Below are 14815 nucleotides of genomic sequence, written 5' to 3' on the forward strand. Positions count from 1 at the left end.
CACAAGATTGAATTACATTTTAGGCACATTGGGGTAATCTCCTCCCTGATGTCTAAATGCAGACGTTTCGGGAGGAGATTCTCGGGATGTGCCTATAATGCACATGTGTGCTTCCAAATGTTTTTGCTAACATTAAAGGGGTTTTCCCGCAAACTGAAGTTAGGGCCTATCCAGGACAGGCCTAACTTGCTGACCAGTGGGGGTCTCAGTGATGAAACCCCCACAGATCATGAAAACAAGGGGTCCGTTGGGGTCCCATGTACCTCAGTTGGACCCCTTGTTGCTCCGTAGGAGTATCTGTGGTGGTCTCATCACTAAGACCCCCACTGATCAGCAAGGTTAGCCCTATCCTGTCGATAGGGCCTAACTTTTGTTCATGGGAAAACTCCTTTAAGAATGGTCAAGCAGTACCCAGATCTGAATTCAATTGAAAATCTGTGGGTTAACCTGAAGGTCACTTCACACGTGTGGTTAAAACCAATTCAAGCACAGGAGAGAACTACTTCCAAATATAGAATTGTTTAGACCTACTAGAAACACATGTTTTGCCAAAAAACATGTTGCTAGTTCCAAAATACAAACTGCAAACACCTCAAATCAAGAGAGACATAGGCCTCTTAACCCCTTCACGCTCTGCGCCGGATATATCCGCCACAGAGGTATGAAGGGTGTATGAAGAGGGCTCACGGGCTGAGCCCTCTTCATACAGAGATGGGCTTTGCTGCATATTGCAGCAAAGACCCATCGCTTTCACCCATGGTCGATGCTTGCATCGTTCGCGGGTGTCAACCTCTTGTCTGCCGCCATCTTTCTTCAGATCGACACTCCCTCAAACGTCATCAGGGGGCGGCGATCAGTTGCCATGACCGCCTTGGGTCTTTGTCAGACCCGAGGCTGCATGGTTTCTGCAGATTCTGCCAGTGGCTCATTGTAATGAATCCTATGCAAAAACGCCATATACTGCAATACAGTAGTATTGCAGTATATGGTAGGAACGATCAGACCATCTAGACTTAAAGGGGTATTCTCATGTGGGCATTCACATTCAGTTTCATTAATCTGCTATATATAAACATTTCTTCAATTAGATGCTATTAAAAAAATGTTCCTGTGTGAAGATAATTTCTCATAAATGTAGTCGTATGGTCCCTTAGAAACAAGACTGTGTCCTTGGTTACGGCCACCTCTGCTGGAGTGATTGCACAAGGAAACAAAAAGTTTCGGAATATTAAATGTTCGAGGAGTTACTGCAGGTCCCACAAACGTCCTGTGGTAATAATTGCTGAATCCATGTGGTCAGGCAGGACTCAATAGCGCATGTCTGGCCATTGCTGCCAAAATGTGAAGTGGTCGTATCCGAGGAAGCCATCTCGTTTCTAAAGGACAACATGGCTACATTTATGAGTAATTATCTTCACATTTTTTTTTTAATAATATCCATTTGAAGAAATGTTTACATGTAGCAAATTAATTTAATTAAATGTGAATGCCCAGATGGGAATACCTCTTTAATGTACCCTAAAGGGTCTAAGAAATGGTGAAAAATTAAAAAAAAAAAAAAAAAAAAGTAAAAAATTAATAAAATATTAAAAATTCATATCACCCCCCCTTTCCGTAGAACTGATATAAAACATAATAAACAGTAAAAAAAAAATCACAAAACACATTAGGTATTGCCGCATCCCTAAATGCCTAATCAAAATATAAAAAATGGCTATAACCAGCAGTGACCTCCATAACGGGATATTGCGCCCAAATGTCCAAAACCCGACTTTTACACCTATTTACATGATAACATGTAAACATGGACTTACCTCCTCCAGCGCTGCTGATGTCCCGCACCGCGGTCCCTTCGATCCGTGCCCCTGTTTGTTTACAGGGGCATGGAAGCCGTGCACAGGGAGCTTCCGGTCCGCGATGTGGATGGCTCCTCCCATCCGTCCCTATCTCTCAGCGTTGTAAGCGCTGGGAGATGGTGTCGCATGGGAGCATCCGGCCGGCCGGAATCTCTCTGTGCGCACTATGAAACCGATGCACAGAGAAGACCGGCCGCGGCGCGGGACATCGGCAGCACCGGAGGAGGTAAGTACATGTTTATTGTGTTTAAATAGCCCTCCCCAACCCTGCCATAAGAAATTTTTTAAACCCGGATAACCCCTTTAAGAGGATTCATTTAGTCTTATTTTCTTACATTACAAAACACTGCCACTTTCATAGAGGCGTATAGACTTTCTAAATTCACTACTTGGATCTATATATTTATGACACATTCATTAAGAGAGCAGTTATAAAAATGCTATTTTAAAATTACATGTAAACCATTCTTCTGCAATGGGGTTGCGAAGCATGCAGCATGCTGGGAGTTGTAGTCACACCAGATCATTGGTGTATAATGCTGTACAGAGTATATTTGATTAAAGACAATATTGCTGTAACAGATAATGTTTCTCACCAAGACTGGATGTTTCAAAGACTGCACCCCCGCTGAGTATTTGCATTATTAGATGGGCAATCCCTGTTCTGCTGCAGGAATCAGAGGTAATGACTCTAAGCCCTGTTGTAGTATATACAAGTCATCATTGTATCTTCTACTCTAGATTTGTGAGCACCACTGAGTATCACTTCTGCGGCACTGCTGGTGATAATCACTTGTGTTATTACCCCCCTTGATTCCATTCACTGCAGTGACAATTTTAATTAGCTCTTAAAAAGCACAGCTCATCCTGATCTTTCTGGTTCATACATTACTCTTTGCACCCTCTGATCTGCTCCAGCATCATTTCATTAAAGGATAATAAACCTTTCAACACTTTAATAAAATGTTTAGGCAAGATATTATTTATTTTCTAAAAAAAGGTATGTAAAGTCTCTAATTAACACTGTAAGTGAGCATTGTTAAAGAAAGCCCTAATACGGCATATTCTACACATTGCATAGGGTTTACTCATGGAGCACCCAGTTCCAGGTACAGGCATAAAAATAATCTGATACTCATGCTTCCCCACTTTGCCAAAGCAGCAGTCCTCTTCTCTTCACTACGATTGTATTCTGCCCTGAATCCAGCAGGTTATCACATGCGGGAAAAGTGAGCATCAGATTTTATTTCTTTAGCCCCCTCCTTATAGTATCCCCATTATTAGAAAAGTCACTATAAGAAGGGAGCAACTATGAAGGGTAGGGGAGGGGTTACAGAAAAAGGGGCATTGAAAGGAAGGCGCTATAGAAAAGGGGCACTCTTAGGAGGGGGCTCAGAAAATAGGGCATGATAAGGGCAGTCCATAGAATTGAGGGCATTATAAGGAGTGGTTACAGCAAAAGGGGCGTTGAAAGGAAGGGTCTATAGAAAAGGGGCACTCTTAGGAGGGGGCTCAGAAAATAGGGCATGATAAGGGCAGTCCATAGAATTGAGGGCATTATAAGGAGTGGTTACAGCAAAAGGGGCGTTGAAAGGAAGGGTCTATAGAAAAGGGGCACTCTTAGGAGGGGGCTCAGAAAATAGGGCATGATAAGGGCAGTCCATAGAATTGAGGGCATTATAAGGAGTGGTTACAGCAAAATGGGCGTTGAAAGGAAGGGTCTATAGAAAAGGGGCACTCTTAGGAGGGGGCTCAGAAAATAGGGCATGATAAGGGCAGTCCATAGAATTGAGGGCATTATAAGGAGTGGTTACAGCAAAAGGGGCGTTGAAAGGAAGGGTCTATAGAAAAGGGGCACTCTTAGGAGGGGGCTCAGAAAATAGGGTATGATAAAGACAGGCCACAGAATTGGGGACATTATAAGGAGGGGCTACTATAAAGTGAGCATTAAAATAAGGGTACCATAAGGAGGGGGTTACAGTGAAACAGGAAACATGAGTGGGGTTTTCCAAAAAGGGGGAATTATACAGTGGGTGAGGAAAGTATTCAGACCACTTTAAATTTTTAACTCTGTTTCATCGCAGGCAATTCATAAAAATTTCTTTTTTTGCTCATTAATGTAAATTCTGCACCCCATCTTGACAGAAAAAAAAACTCAGGAATGTAGATATTTTTGCTAATTTATTAAACAAGAAAAACTGAAATATCACATCCTTGAATGGAAGTATTATGGCCTTCCTTCCAGCCAACAATCATGGGAGAAGAGCCTTGGTGAGAGAGGTAAAGAAGAATCTTAAGATCACTGTGGCTGGGCTCCAGAGATGTAGTAGGGAGATGGGAGAAACTATCACTGCAGCCCTCCACCAGTCAGGGCTTTATGGCAGAGTGTACCAAAGGAAGCCTCTCTGCAAGATGAAAGCTGCATACAGTTTGTATAGAAACGCATGAAGGACTCCCAGACTATGAGAAAGAAGATTCTCTGGTCGGATGAGATGAAGATTGAACAGTTTGGTGTTAGTTCTAAGCAGTATGTGTGGAGAAAACCAGGCACTGCTCATCACCTGCCAAATACAATCCCAACAGTGAAACATGGCGGTGGCAGCATCATGCTATGGGGGTGTCCTGCAGGGACAGGATGACTGGTTGCAATTGAAGGAAAGACGAATATGGATAAATTTAGAGATGAATACCTCTTCTAGAGTGCTCTGGACCTCAGACTGAGCTATAGGTTCAACTTCCAACAAGACAATGATACAAATCACACAGCTAAAATAACAAAGCAGTGGCTTCCGAAGAACTCTGTGACCATTCATGATTGGCCCAGCCAGAGCCCTGACCTAAACCAAATTGAGCATCTCTAGAGAGACTTGAAAATGGCGTCCACCAATGTTCATCATCCAACCTGAGGGAACTGGAAAGGATCTGCAAGGAAGAATGGCAGATGATCACCAAATCCAGGTGTGAAAATGTGTTGCGCCATTCCCAAGTAGACTCATGGCTGTACTAGCTCCAAAGATGCTTCTACTCAAAAGGATATGAATACTTATAACCATGAGATATTTCAGCTTCTCTTGTTTAATAAATTAGCAAAAATATCTACATTTGGGTTTTTTTTGTGGGGGCCACCAGAGAAGTTGACTGGTGTGGCCCTCAGTGTAATTCATGTTCTAGAAGATGATTGTACACATGTTGGGGCACTTTTACTAAGAGCTTTGCAACAGTTTTCTGGTGGACTTTGCACCTTTTTTTCTAGTGGAAACTGCTTGCACAGGCATTTAAGAAGTGTCTGCACTATAAATGTGTCACATGCAACAGTTTTGTGACGCAGCTGCACTAGGCATCATGCAACACAAATTAGGGGGTGTTCCGTTGCTCAGTTGGACTTGGATTCAACATGCAAGTCCAACAGAAGTAAGTCCCACACCCCACGTTAATGACAGACAAGAAAAAAGTGGTGAACACTATCAGGGCAGTTCAGGGAACACCAGATTCATGAAGAACGGGCGCCAGAAATCATGAATCTTAGTGCAGTTTTGTACCATTCTTAGTAAATGTGCCCCATTGTTGTTTTTTATTTTAATTGTGGAATTAGGCTTCCAAGATTGAGGTATGCCCTGCTTCTTGGGTCAACAAAGCCATCATGCCACAAAAGGTCATTCATGTGTAGGCTGGATTGGGAGGAAGGTGACATACGCAATGTACAATAAAATTTGGAGGTTGTTATCTAAATTGCCCGAATACATTTTCACACTGCGAATGACGCAAGGACAAATCTCTGTGAAAGAATTTTAAATACTGTACTAAGGAACTGCTATAAAAGCTGTGAAAGAACTCTGCTTTCTTCAAGCTCAGCCGTTCATTCACCATTTTAATAGCAGTTGCAGGATAAGGCAATTCAATCTCCCTGGCCGGAACGCCAAACTGTAAGCGGCGTCATTACCATTCCAAGCACACAGACTGCTAACCTAATCTTCCCACGTACTCCATATTCAGGTCTGGAGAGGACACAATGGAGGCTGCACCTACAACACTATTTTTAGTCCACAATGTACCTGGGCTCCAGTCCGGGAACTCAGACTATCAAAACGATCCAAATGGTGGAAACACGTTGGCTATATAAATTAGAACTCTATTATGGTGCAAATGTGACAAAAAGGTCTATCTCTGCCATCTTCTTATACTATGTATTGCCACTTCAAGCCCCAGTATGAGAAGTAGCTGAAGTGATATAGAAATGTTAGTGGACTACAATCATTTACACCAGGAGGCATCCAGAATATTTATTAAAACAGTAACAGTTTATTAGCTGTGGAAAAACAGGCAAAAAATGATTGAACCATAATGATAATTAAAATTAGAATGCAACAGAGTGCCCTAATAATACCACTATACTATGCCAAAATACCAACTACAGTGCCCAGGTAGTAAAGCATGAAAGACAAGTAACAATCCACTGCAAATCCGCCCAGTGGTGGCGGTCCTGTATGGTGGGGAAACCTTGTCATTTCTTACTTCAGTTCCCTGTATAATTTAAAGTCATTTAATTATATTAGTTAACCATTCGTTTTTAATCTTATTATAAAAAATGGTGAATGTTGTTGGGCATAAGTGTATACATGACATGATACTGTATACATAACAGTATGCTTGTATCTTTAGCATGCTGCCCTTATATATTTTAAGATGGCAAATCTATGTGACTAGAAGGGTAAATAATCAAATGCTGAATATATATATGTATGTATGTATGTATGTATACACATATATGCACACACAGATTATAGCTGTATGCAGAAGACCACATAGTGGTGGCTACATTTAGGTTGAATGATAGAGATATCTCAAATCTTTAAAGGCCCATAATTTAAGGATACAAATTGACTGGAAAGACTTTATATAAAAATAAGTCACAGATATCTGGACCTATTTAGAGACAATAATGGATTTCCATAGAGATGTGAGAAATCACATTAACCCCCACAAGTGATAATATAGATATGTAATTACCAGCACTTTATCCCGTAATGAAAACTGTCCTCACATGTATGAAGAGTTTACACAGAGACTCTTCCTGGGAGAAGCCTAATACTGTATACTGTAATCTATACAGTATGGACCTTCCTGGAATTCATATTGTTGGGGCAGTCCATGAGACCTAACATCTTATAAGCCTCATTTAGCAAAGAGAGTGTGTGTGTGATATATATACATACATACATACACACCATCACAGACTCATGCAGAGCCTCCTTAGAGACTGTGCTGTTGAGGTAAGTCTCTATGTAGATGAATATGAAAACCAATACACCTTACCCACTCTCCCTTCTTTAGGGCTATGATTTTGCCCTTCCTTATCACTGTTCTGCAAAGCCTGGATTTTTAGTTTTTTTTTGCAATTGTAAGCATTGAAAAATCTGCAACAGATCATGTGATATGTAAAGTAGGCAATGGCAGATTGCCCACAAATAGGCACCTGACAAGTTTTATTTTGCAGGTTTGTACCACCAAAACCTGATCTTTGACCTAATCGAATAGCAATGGTATATTTAAGAGGCAGATGGCATTTATTCACAGAGCCTTGTGCATCCATCCCCTCTTTGAGAGGTTATGTCAGTTGTGTTGGGAGAGGTATATATTAATTTGGAGCACAGGACACAGTTGTTATCCATGGGACATTATACAATAAGTGATTCTCATATTTTTAGAGGCACAGTGTGGAGATCTGTTGAGCAAAGCTGAAGACATTTGGGAGAAAATTCTAAAATGGTAGGTCATAGCCGAGAGAAGCCAGCCTGAAGTTCAGAACCTGATGGACTAGATCAGGGGTCAGGAACCTTTTTGGCTGTTTTAAAATGTTATTCCGTAAGAGCGGTACAATTTGCACATGACCCCAGTAGATAGGTAGTGCCAGTGTCACAGTGTCCGTGGCAGCGCCCCTTTCCGAGCTCACTCACCTCTCCACGTTCCTGCTCCCATCCCGGCTGGCCAGTGCATGCGCACCGGCACTCGCAGATTTAAAGGGCCAGCGCGCTACCCACTTCCTGGGTTCCTATAAAGACCGGTGGCTCCCAGCATTCCCCGACGAATCTTAGTGCTTCATGCCTATGAGGAAGCTTTCCACAGTGTTTCCTTTCCAAGTGTTGACCTCCCATTGTGACCACGGAACTGTTCCTGATTCTGCTCCTTCGCTGCCAGCCCTGACCTCTTGCTCCGTCCCCAACCTCGCATCATTGCCACCTGCCTTGACCGTCTGCCTGTTCCTAACCAAGAGATTGCCTAGTGATCCTGTACCTTTACCCTGCCTGCCACCATGGACAAGTCGCGCCTGTGGAACGACCTGGTGGTACCACGCTGCAGTAAGACCATCCTGCTTTGCGGCGGGGCTCTGGTGAAGACCAGGTGCCACTTAGATTCAGATCCCAGGTGTTAACTAACATAATTTTCCGCGGTTGTCCAGGGGTTTCACTACACCAAATCCTGACACCCACCACATGCCTTCCAGTAGATAGGTAGCACATACTCCCCAGTAAATAGGTTGCCATAGCACATGCCCTCAAGTAAATAGCTAGCTACAGCACATGCTTCCCAGCAGATCGCTAGCCACAGCACATGCTTCCCAGCAGACAGGTAGTCACAGCAAAAAAAAAAAAAAAAAAGGAATATAAACTTACCAGTGCTCCCTGCAGCCAGCTCCTCATTGCTCCCACGCTCTTCTCTTTGACCCAGGCTTAGATGATGGCGGCGATGGCACCTGGTCGCTCAAAGGACATAGGCAGTGATGTTATGTCCTTTGTGTCCAGTGATCAGTCTAAGACACAGCAGCCATCACTATTTATTAAAGATCTGTCTGAGAGCCAGATGCAGCCAACAAAAGAGCCATATCTGGCTCCCGAGCCATACGTTCCCTACCCCTGGACTAGATTGTCACCTGTAAATTGCCATATGGCGCATCTGCCTGTAATGTAGTCACTGGTCAACCTTCTAGTATGTGATACAACGGTCAGTATGTGTAGTGTCATTGTGGGCCGGCGCTGCACTATGTGAGGGAATTGTTTGTTGTAAGTTATCTGGTTTCATTATTTTTAGATATTTTTAAGCTATATTGGACATGGTATAGCAGGTTAGATGTGGTTAGAGGTAGCAGCCTGCATCTGTATATTTAATTATTCAAGACTGGAGAAGGGGCCCACAATCTCTATATAGTCTGGGGCTTATGGGAGCCCTAATCAATAACCGAGTATAGGCTAGCATGTACTATATATTATGTTGTCATGCTATATAAGGGCGATAGTTGATATTTACTGTGTGACAGTAATATGTACACTTGATGACAACAGTTAACATTTTTTAATCAGTATTAAAAAAGTTGGATAAAGTCTACAATCCAGTTATTGCCTTAAAGGGGTATTCTCATCTGGGCACTTACATTCAGTTTCATATATGCCATATATAAACATTTCTTCAATTGGATGTTATTAAAAAAAATGTTCCTGTGTGAAGATAATTTCTCATAAATATAACCATGTTGTCCCTTAGAAACCAGATAGCTTCCTCGGATACGGCCACGTCTGATAGATTGAGTGCACAAAGAAACAAAAGGTTATTGTATATAAAATGTCCGGGAGTTACTGCATGTCCTACAGCCGCCCTGTGGTAATGATCGCTGAATCCTGGTGGTTTGGCAGGACCTTATAGCGCAAGTCTGGCCACCACTGCCAGAGTGTGATGTGGTCGTATCCGAGGAAGCTAAGGGACAGAATAACTACATTTATGAGGAATAATCTTCACACAGGAACATTTTTTTAATAACATCCAATTGAAGAAATGTTTACATATGGCAAATGAATTTAATTAAATGTAAATGCCCAGATGGGAATACCCCTTTAAGCTACATTTATATTTTGAGTTTTTACACACACCTTCAGTAGCTCCAGTCATATACAGTGAATGTGTCCATAGACATACTATCAGACAGAGGCCAAAGACCAGGAAACATAGGATCAAAAAAACCAAGTTGAATATGCAATTTTGTCCTGTAAGCTGCTGTAAAAAAAAGTATACATTCAGCAGGGGCCATAATTGCAGATGCCATTGTAATCTGTAGGTTCTATATAAATAAAGAATTATTACTATTATTATCCCATCTGTACCAGCCGCAAACAGAGACATTGGGTGTCCCAACTCTCAATGATATAACTGTTATATAATTACAATGGAGTAAGAAACGAGATATGACTAGTCTACATAAATAATTTTGCTAGCCCAACAAAATGATCCCTAGGGAATCAGTGTCAATAATAAAAGTCAGTCTGCCCAAACTCAGGACCCCCCATCTGATCATAGAGAGCCCAATTAGCATATCTACAGTATTACCCAAGTTAATGACATGTTAATGACATGAATTCCTCAGGAATGGTGGGGGCTAGAGTAAAAATGTTCCTTGAGCCATCTAACACAAGTGTTTAGGTGCTACAGCAGCATAGACCTCTAAGACCAAGATCAATTTACAAAAAGCATTCAGCAATTGCAAGAGATTGAAATAAGTGTGACCATGATGGAAACATGCAGAGTAGAAGGATTTAGGACTTTAAGACCACAGACGCTACAGTATCATGTCCATCCTACATCCCAATCAATACAGAAACTGCAGTCTCAGCCACCAGGCGTTCTGCCACATGCTCTCTTCTCTCTATCCCTCAGTTTACATAGCCCGCTTGTCACATAAATATGTAATGAGAGTAAAATACTTTTTTTGTCAGGCTTTATCTCTCTATATACAGTATAAACACAATACAAACTAAGATTTCCTTTACATTATGTACACAGTTTCTCTCGCTGATCTGTGCTCCAGCCTGTACTGTAGCAATTCTCATCAACATCTTCTAAGGGGTTATCCAAGGACTTTGGGGAAAAAATTCAGGAAGTCTGGTTCTGGTGCATTGGTCGGAGGGACTGCTCACCACACGACTGCCTCTCTCTGCCTAGGTTCCTGCCTGCATGCCTTCTGCCATCCATGTTCTGGCACATGATTACAACTATCTACAGAGGAAGGGACGTCAGACACTCATGAATAACCCCTTCTCCAACACATGTAACCAGTCCCATTACAGTCATATGGCTGTGATAATCTGATACATGGAGTAGTGGATGAGTTCCCCCTGTCTCATGGTCACACGACGTGGACATGTCATATTAAGCGCTTCAATGATGGTATTTCCTGCATCACATAACCATGGACTACATAAAAGAACCCTGCAAGCATGAAAACTGAACATATATACAGTAAGTAAGTTGTGTGTAATGGGGAGTTTATGGAGTGACTCGAATAACACCGTTATATCAAAATTCTTTAACCCCTTCACGAAAAGCTTTGCACGTTAGGAACAAACTTTTAGTTTGAACCCGTGTGATTTTGACACCTTATCTGGAGTACATTCAACTTTCTGAACAACTTTTATTTACCCTTTCTGTGGAACAATGTACGGAAAAAGTAATTCTGGCCTGTTCTATATGTTGTGCCATTCCTTGCATGCCAATAAAAACATCTTATAGTCCTAGCTACGACTAAGGACCGTGAACGGTCCGAAACACTTCAGAGATATTATGCTATAGGACGTTGCTATACATGTTTTTAACTTATTTTTCTAAATAAAGTGGATCTGATTTAAACATCTATTTTGCCTGGATGCTGGATTTTTCACCTTTAAAGGGGTTATACCACGAAACTATTTACTACAAAAGCTGCCAAAGGGGTTAAAATATTTCAGAAATCTATTTGTAATGGTTACCTGGAAGTAAAAATACCTTTCTATTTGTTATTATGATGCTTGTTCAGCCTCTATTCTGCTCCACACAGAAGCAGATGTGGGAGGGGCCTAGTGATCAGCCTTCAGAGTCTCCTTCCACCTGCTGTGCTCAAATAGTCCCTGCATTTACTGATCCCCAGCACAGCAGGAATCTGCTATTGGTGCTGTGTGTCACCTACCAAAGCCCTGACACTGCTTCCTCTCCTTTTAATCATTGTCAATATATACTTGAATAAGAAAATAAATATATATATATATATATTAAATGTGCACCTATATATTCAATAACATATTCTGAAACTTTCATATCAGCCTCATTTATAAAAACTATAACACAGTCTATGTTGTTCATAGCAATCAGTCACAGCTCAGCTATAATGTTTTCACAGCCGTATAAAAATATAAAGCTCAGTATAATGTGTGTGTGTGTATATACTCGAGCATAAGCCGACCAAAGTATAAGCCGAGGTACCTAATTTTAACACAAAAACAGGCAGAACCTGCTAACTCAAGTAGAAGCCTATGGTGAGAAATGCATTGGTCACAGCCTCCACCCAGTATATATCTAGACAGCACATGCCCCCCAGTTTATACCCAGCATCTACCCTCTAGTATATAGACAGCACCTGCCCCTTGTATACAGCCAATAGCCCCCTGCCCCCAGTATATAGCCAGCAACCTCCAAGTCTATAGCCAGCCAGTCCCCAGTTTATAGCCAGTGCCTGCCGCCTCGTGTATATAGCAAGTGCCTGCCCCCTCATGTATATATAGCAAGTGCCTGCCCCCTCATGTATATATAGCAAGTGCCTGCCCCCTCATGTATATATAGCAAGTGCCTGCCCCCTCATGTATATATAGCAAGTGCCTGTTTCTTGGTATCTAGCAAGTGCCTGTCTCTTCGTTTATAGCAAGTGCCTGTCTCCTCGTATATATAGCAAGTGCCTGCCCCCTCGTATATATAGCAAATGCCTGTCCCCTCGTATATATAGCAAATGCCTGTCCCCTTCGTATCTAGAGTGCCTGCCCCCTCGTATATAGCCAGTGCCTGCCCCTCCCCTGTATATAGCAAGTGCTTCCACCTCCCATATATATATAGCCCGCAGCCCCCTGCCCAGCCTAAAAAATAACCTCTGTTCTCACCTCAAAAACCCAGCCCCCACAGTTCCTCTTCTGTCTTCAGCTCCCGCGCGGTCCTATCGCACACACCATGATGTCAGCCGCTTGCTGACATCATAGTGTGCGCCGATGGCGGTGTACACACTATGATGTCGCCAAGTGGCTGACGTCATGGTGTGTACTACGCGTTAGGATTTTCAGCACAAATTAGGGGGCATTCGGGTGCTCAGTCTGACTGTGTGCGCCAGATTTAACATGCAAAGTCCAAAAGAAATGTGTCACACGCCCCATGTTAAAAGTTCACCAAAAAAAAGTTGGTGCACTCTGTCGGAGCAGTGCAGGGGGCACCAGATTCATGAAGAACGTGTGCCAAAAATCCTGAATCTGGCGGCCCCTGCACACTTCACAGGTCACTGCACATAGTACACACTGCACTGTTTTTAGTAAATGTGCCCCTGTGTATTCTCACAGCATCATGGTCGGTCAGACTGACATGCATGGCAGAAGTGTAGGTGGGTGCAGGGGAGGCAAACCCCACGTGTATCGTCACTCCAAAGTGACTTCCTCAGGGGTAAGTGGCACTTACCCCTGAGGAAGTCACTTCGAAGTGAGGATATGCATAGAGTTTGCTGTCCCTGCATTTTTCTAGACCTCCGACATATTTACACTTTACTGTCCGCCTGACTGACCATGATGCTGTGAGAATACATTGTTTTGCTCTACTTGTATGCATTGATTGTACAAAATTAGGAGCATTAACATGGAACGTTTCAGTTGTTTTTATGACTTTTACTAATAAACTTTTGTATTTTTATATGTTACTTTGGGACCGTTAATTGCATCTCTTTCTGTGTATTTTGTAAGGAATTGCAACTAATTCACTAGATAGATGAATGGATGGATGGATAGACATGAGATAGATAGATGACAGGTGATAGATATAGGATAGATAGATGGATATGAGATAGATAGATAGGAGATAGATAGATAGATAGATAGATAGATAGATAGATAGATAGGTGACAGCTTCTCACATGTTGCTGATCTTTAGCTACTTCCCTGCTAGTCAGGCACAGGGGCCCCTTTGCAGGAGAGCAGTGTAGCATGGAGGGACAGTGAATGGTGGAGAGTACAGTAGGAGGTTTGCATCAGGAGGTGTCAGAGCTCAGCCTGTTACTTGTGTTATATCTGCAGCCTCCTGTGTGACCTGACTAATGGTGGAGGAAGGAGAGGGCTGCTACATTGCCATGATCCATGTTAGGGGAGGACTCCTCTGTGTAGCAGATAGCCATATCTGGCTGCAGTTACCTTGTATCTGTTGCTGTAGGCTCCTGTGTGACCTGACTAATGGTGGAGGGAGGAAAGGGCTGATACATTGCTATGATCCTTGTTAGGGGGGACTCCTCTGAGCAGACATGTCTGGCTGCAGTTACCTTGTATCTGCTGCTGTAGCCTCCTGTGTGACCTGACTAATGGTGGAGGGAGGAGAGGGCTGCTACATTGCTATGATCCATGTTAGGGGAGGACTCCTCTGTGCAGCAGACATGTCTGGCTGCAGTTACCTTGTATCTGCTGCTGTAGCCTCCTGTGTGACCTGACTAATGGTGGAGGGAGGAAAGGGCTGCTACATTGCCATGATCCATGTTAGGGGAGGATTCCTCTGTGCAGCAGATAGACATGTCTGGCTGCAGTTACCTTGTATCTGCTGCTGTAGGCTTCTGTGTGACCTGACTAATGGTGGAGGGAGGAGAGGGCTGTTACATTGCCATGATCCATGTTAGGGGAGGATTCCCCTGTGCAGCAGATAGCCATGTCTGGCTGCAGTTACCTTGTATCTGCTGCTGGAAGCACCGGTGGAGCTGGTAAGCAGTGGCCATCACAGCACAATCTCTGCCCCTCCTCCTCTCTCACTTCCTATTGGCTGCAGTGTGTCAGGTGATCTCTCAGTGTGGAGAGGAGCTGTGTGGAGTGATCTGTAGTGCAGAGCAGCAGGCCGAATGCTTGTGCGCAGACTCGGCCAGATCAGCTGTAGCTCAG

At 42.9% G+C, this 14815-nt stretch overlaps 1 protein-coding gene across 9 annotated transcripts in view; it reads right to left on the reverse strand.

Moving 5' to 3' along the window:
• The window catches only part of PPFIA3 (PTPRF interacting protein alpha 3), a 113937-nt gene that overhangs the window by 83023 nt on the left and 16099 nt on the right, over nt 1-14815 (reverse strand). The window lies entirely within an intron of this gene.

Source organism: Engystomops pustulosus, chromosome 6 (genome assembly GCF_040894005.1).
Source record: "Engystomops pustulosus chromosome 6, aEngPut4.maternal, whole genome shotgun sequence".
NCBI classification, from domain to species: domain Eukaryota; kingdom Metazoa; phylum Chordata; class Amphibia; order Anura; family Leptodactylidae; genus Engystomops; species Engystomops pustulosus.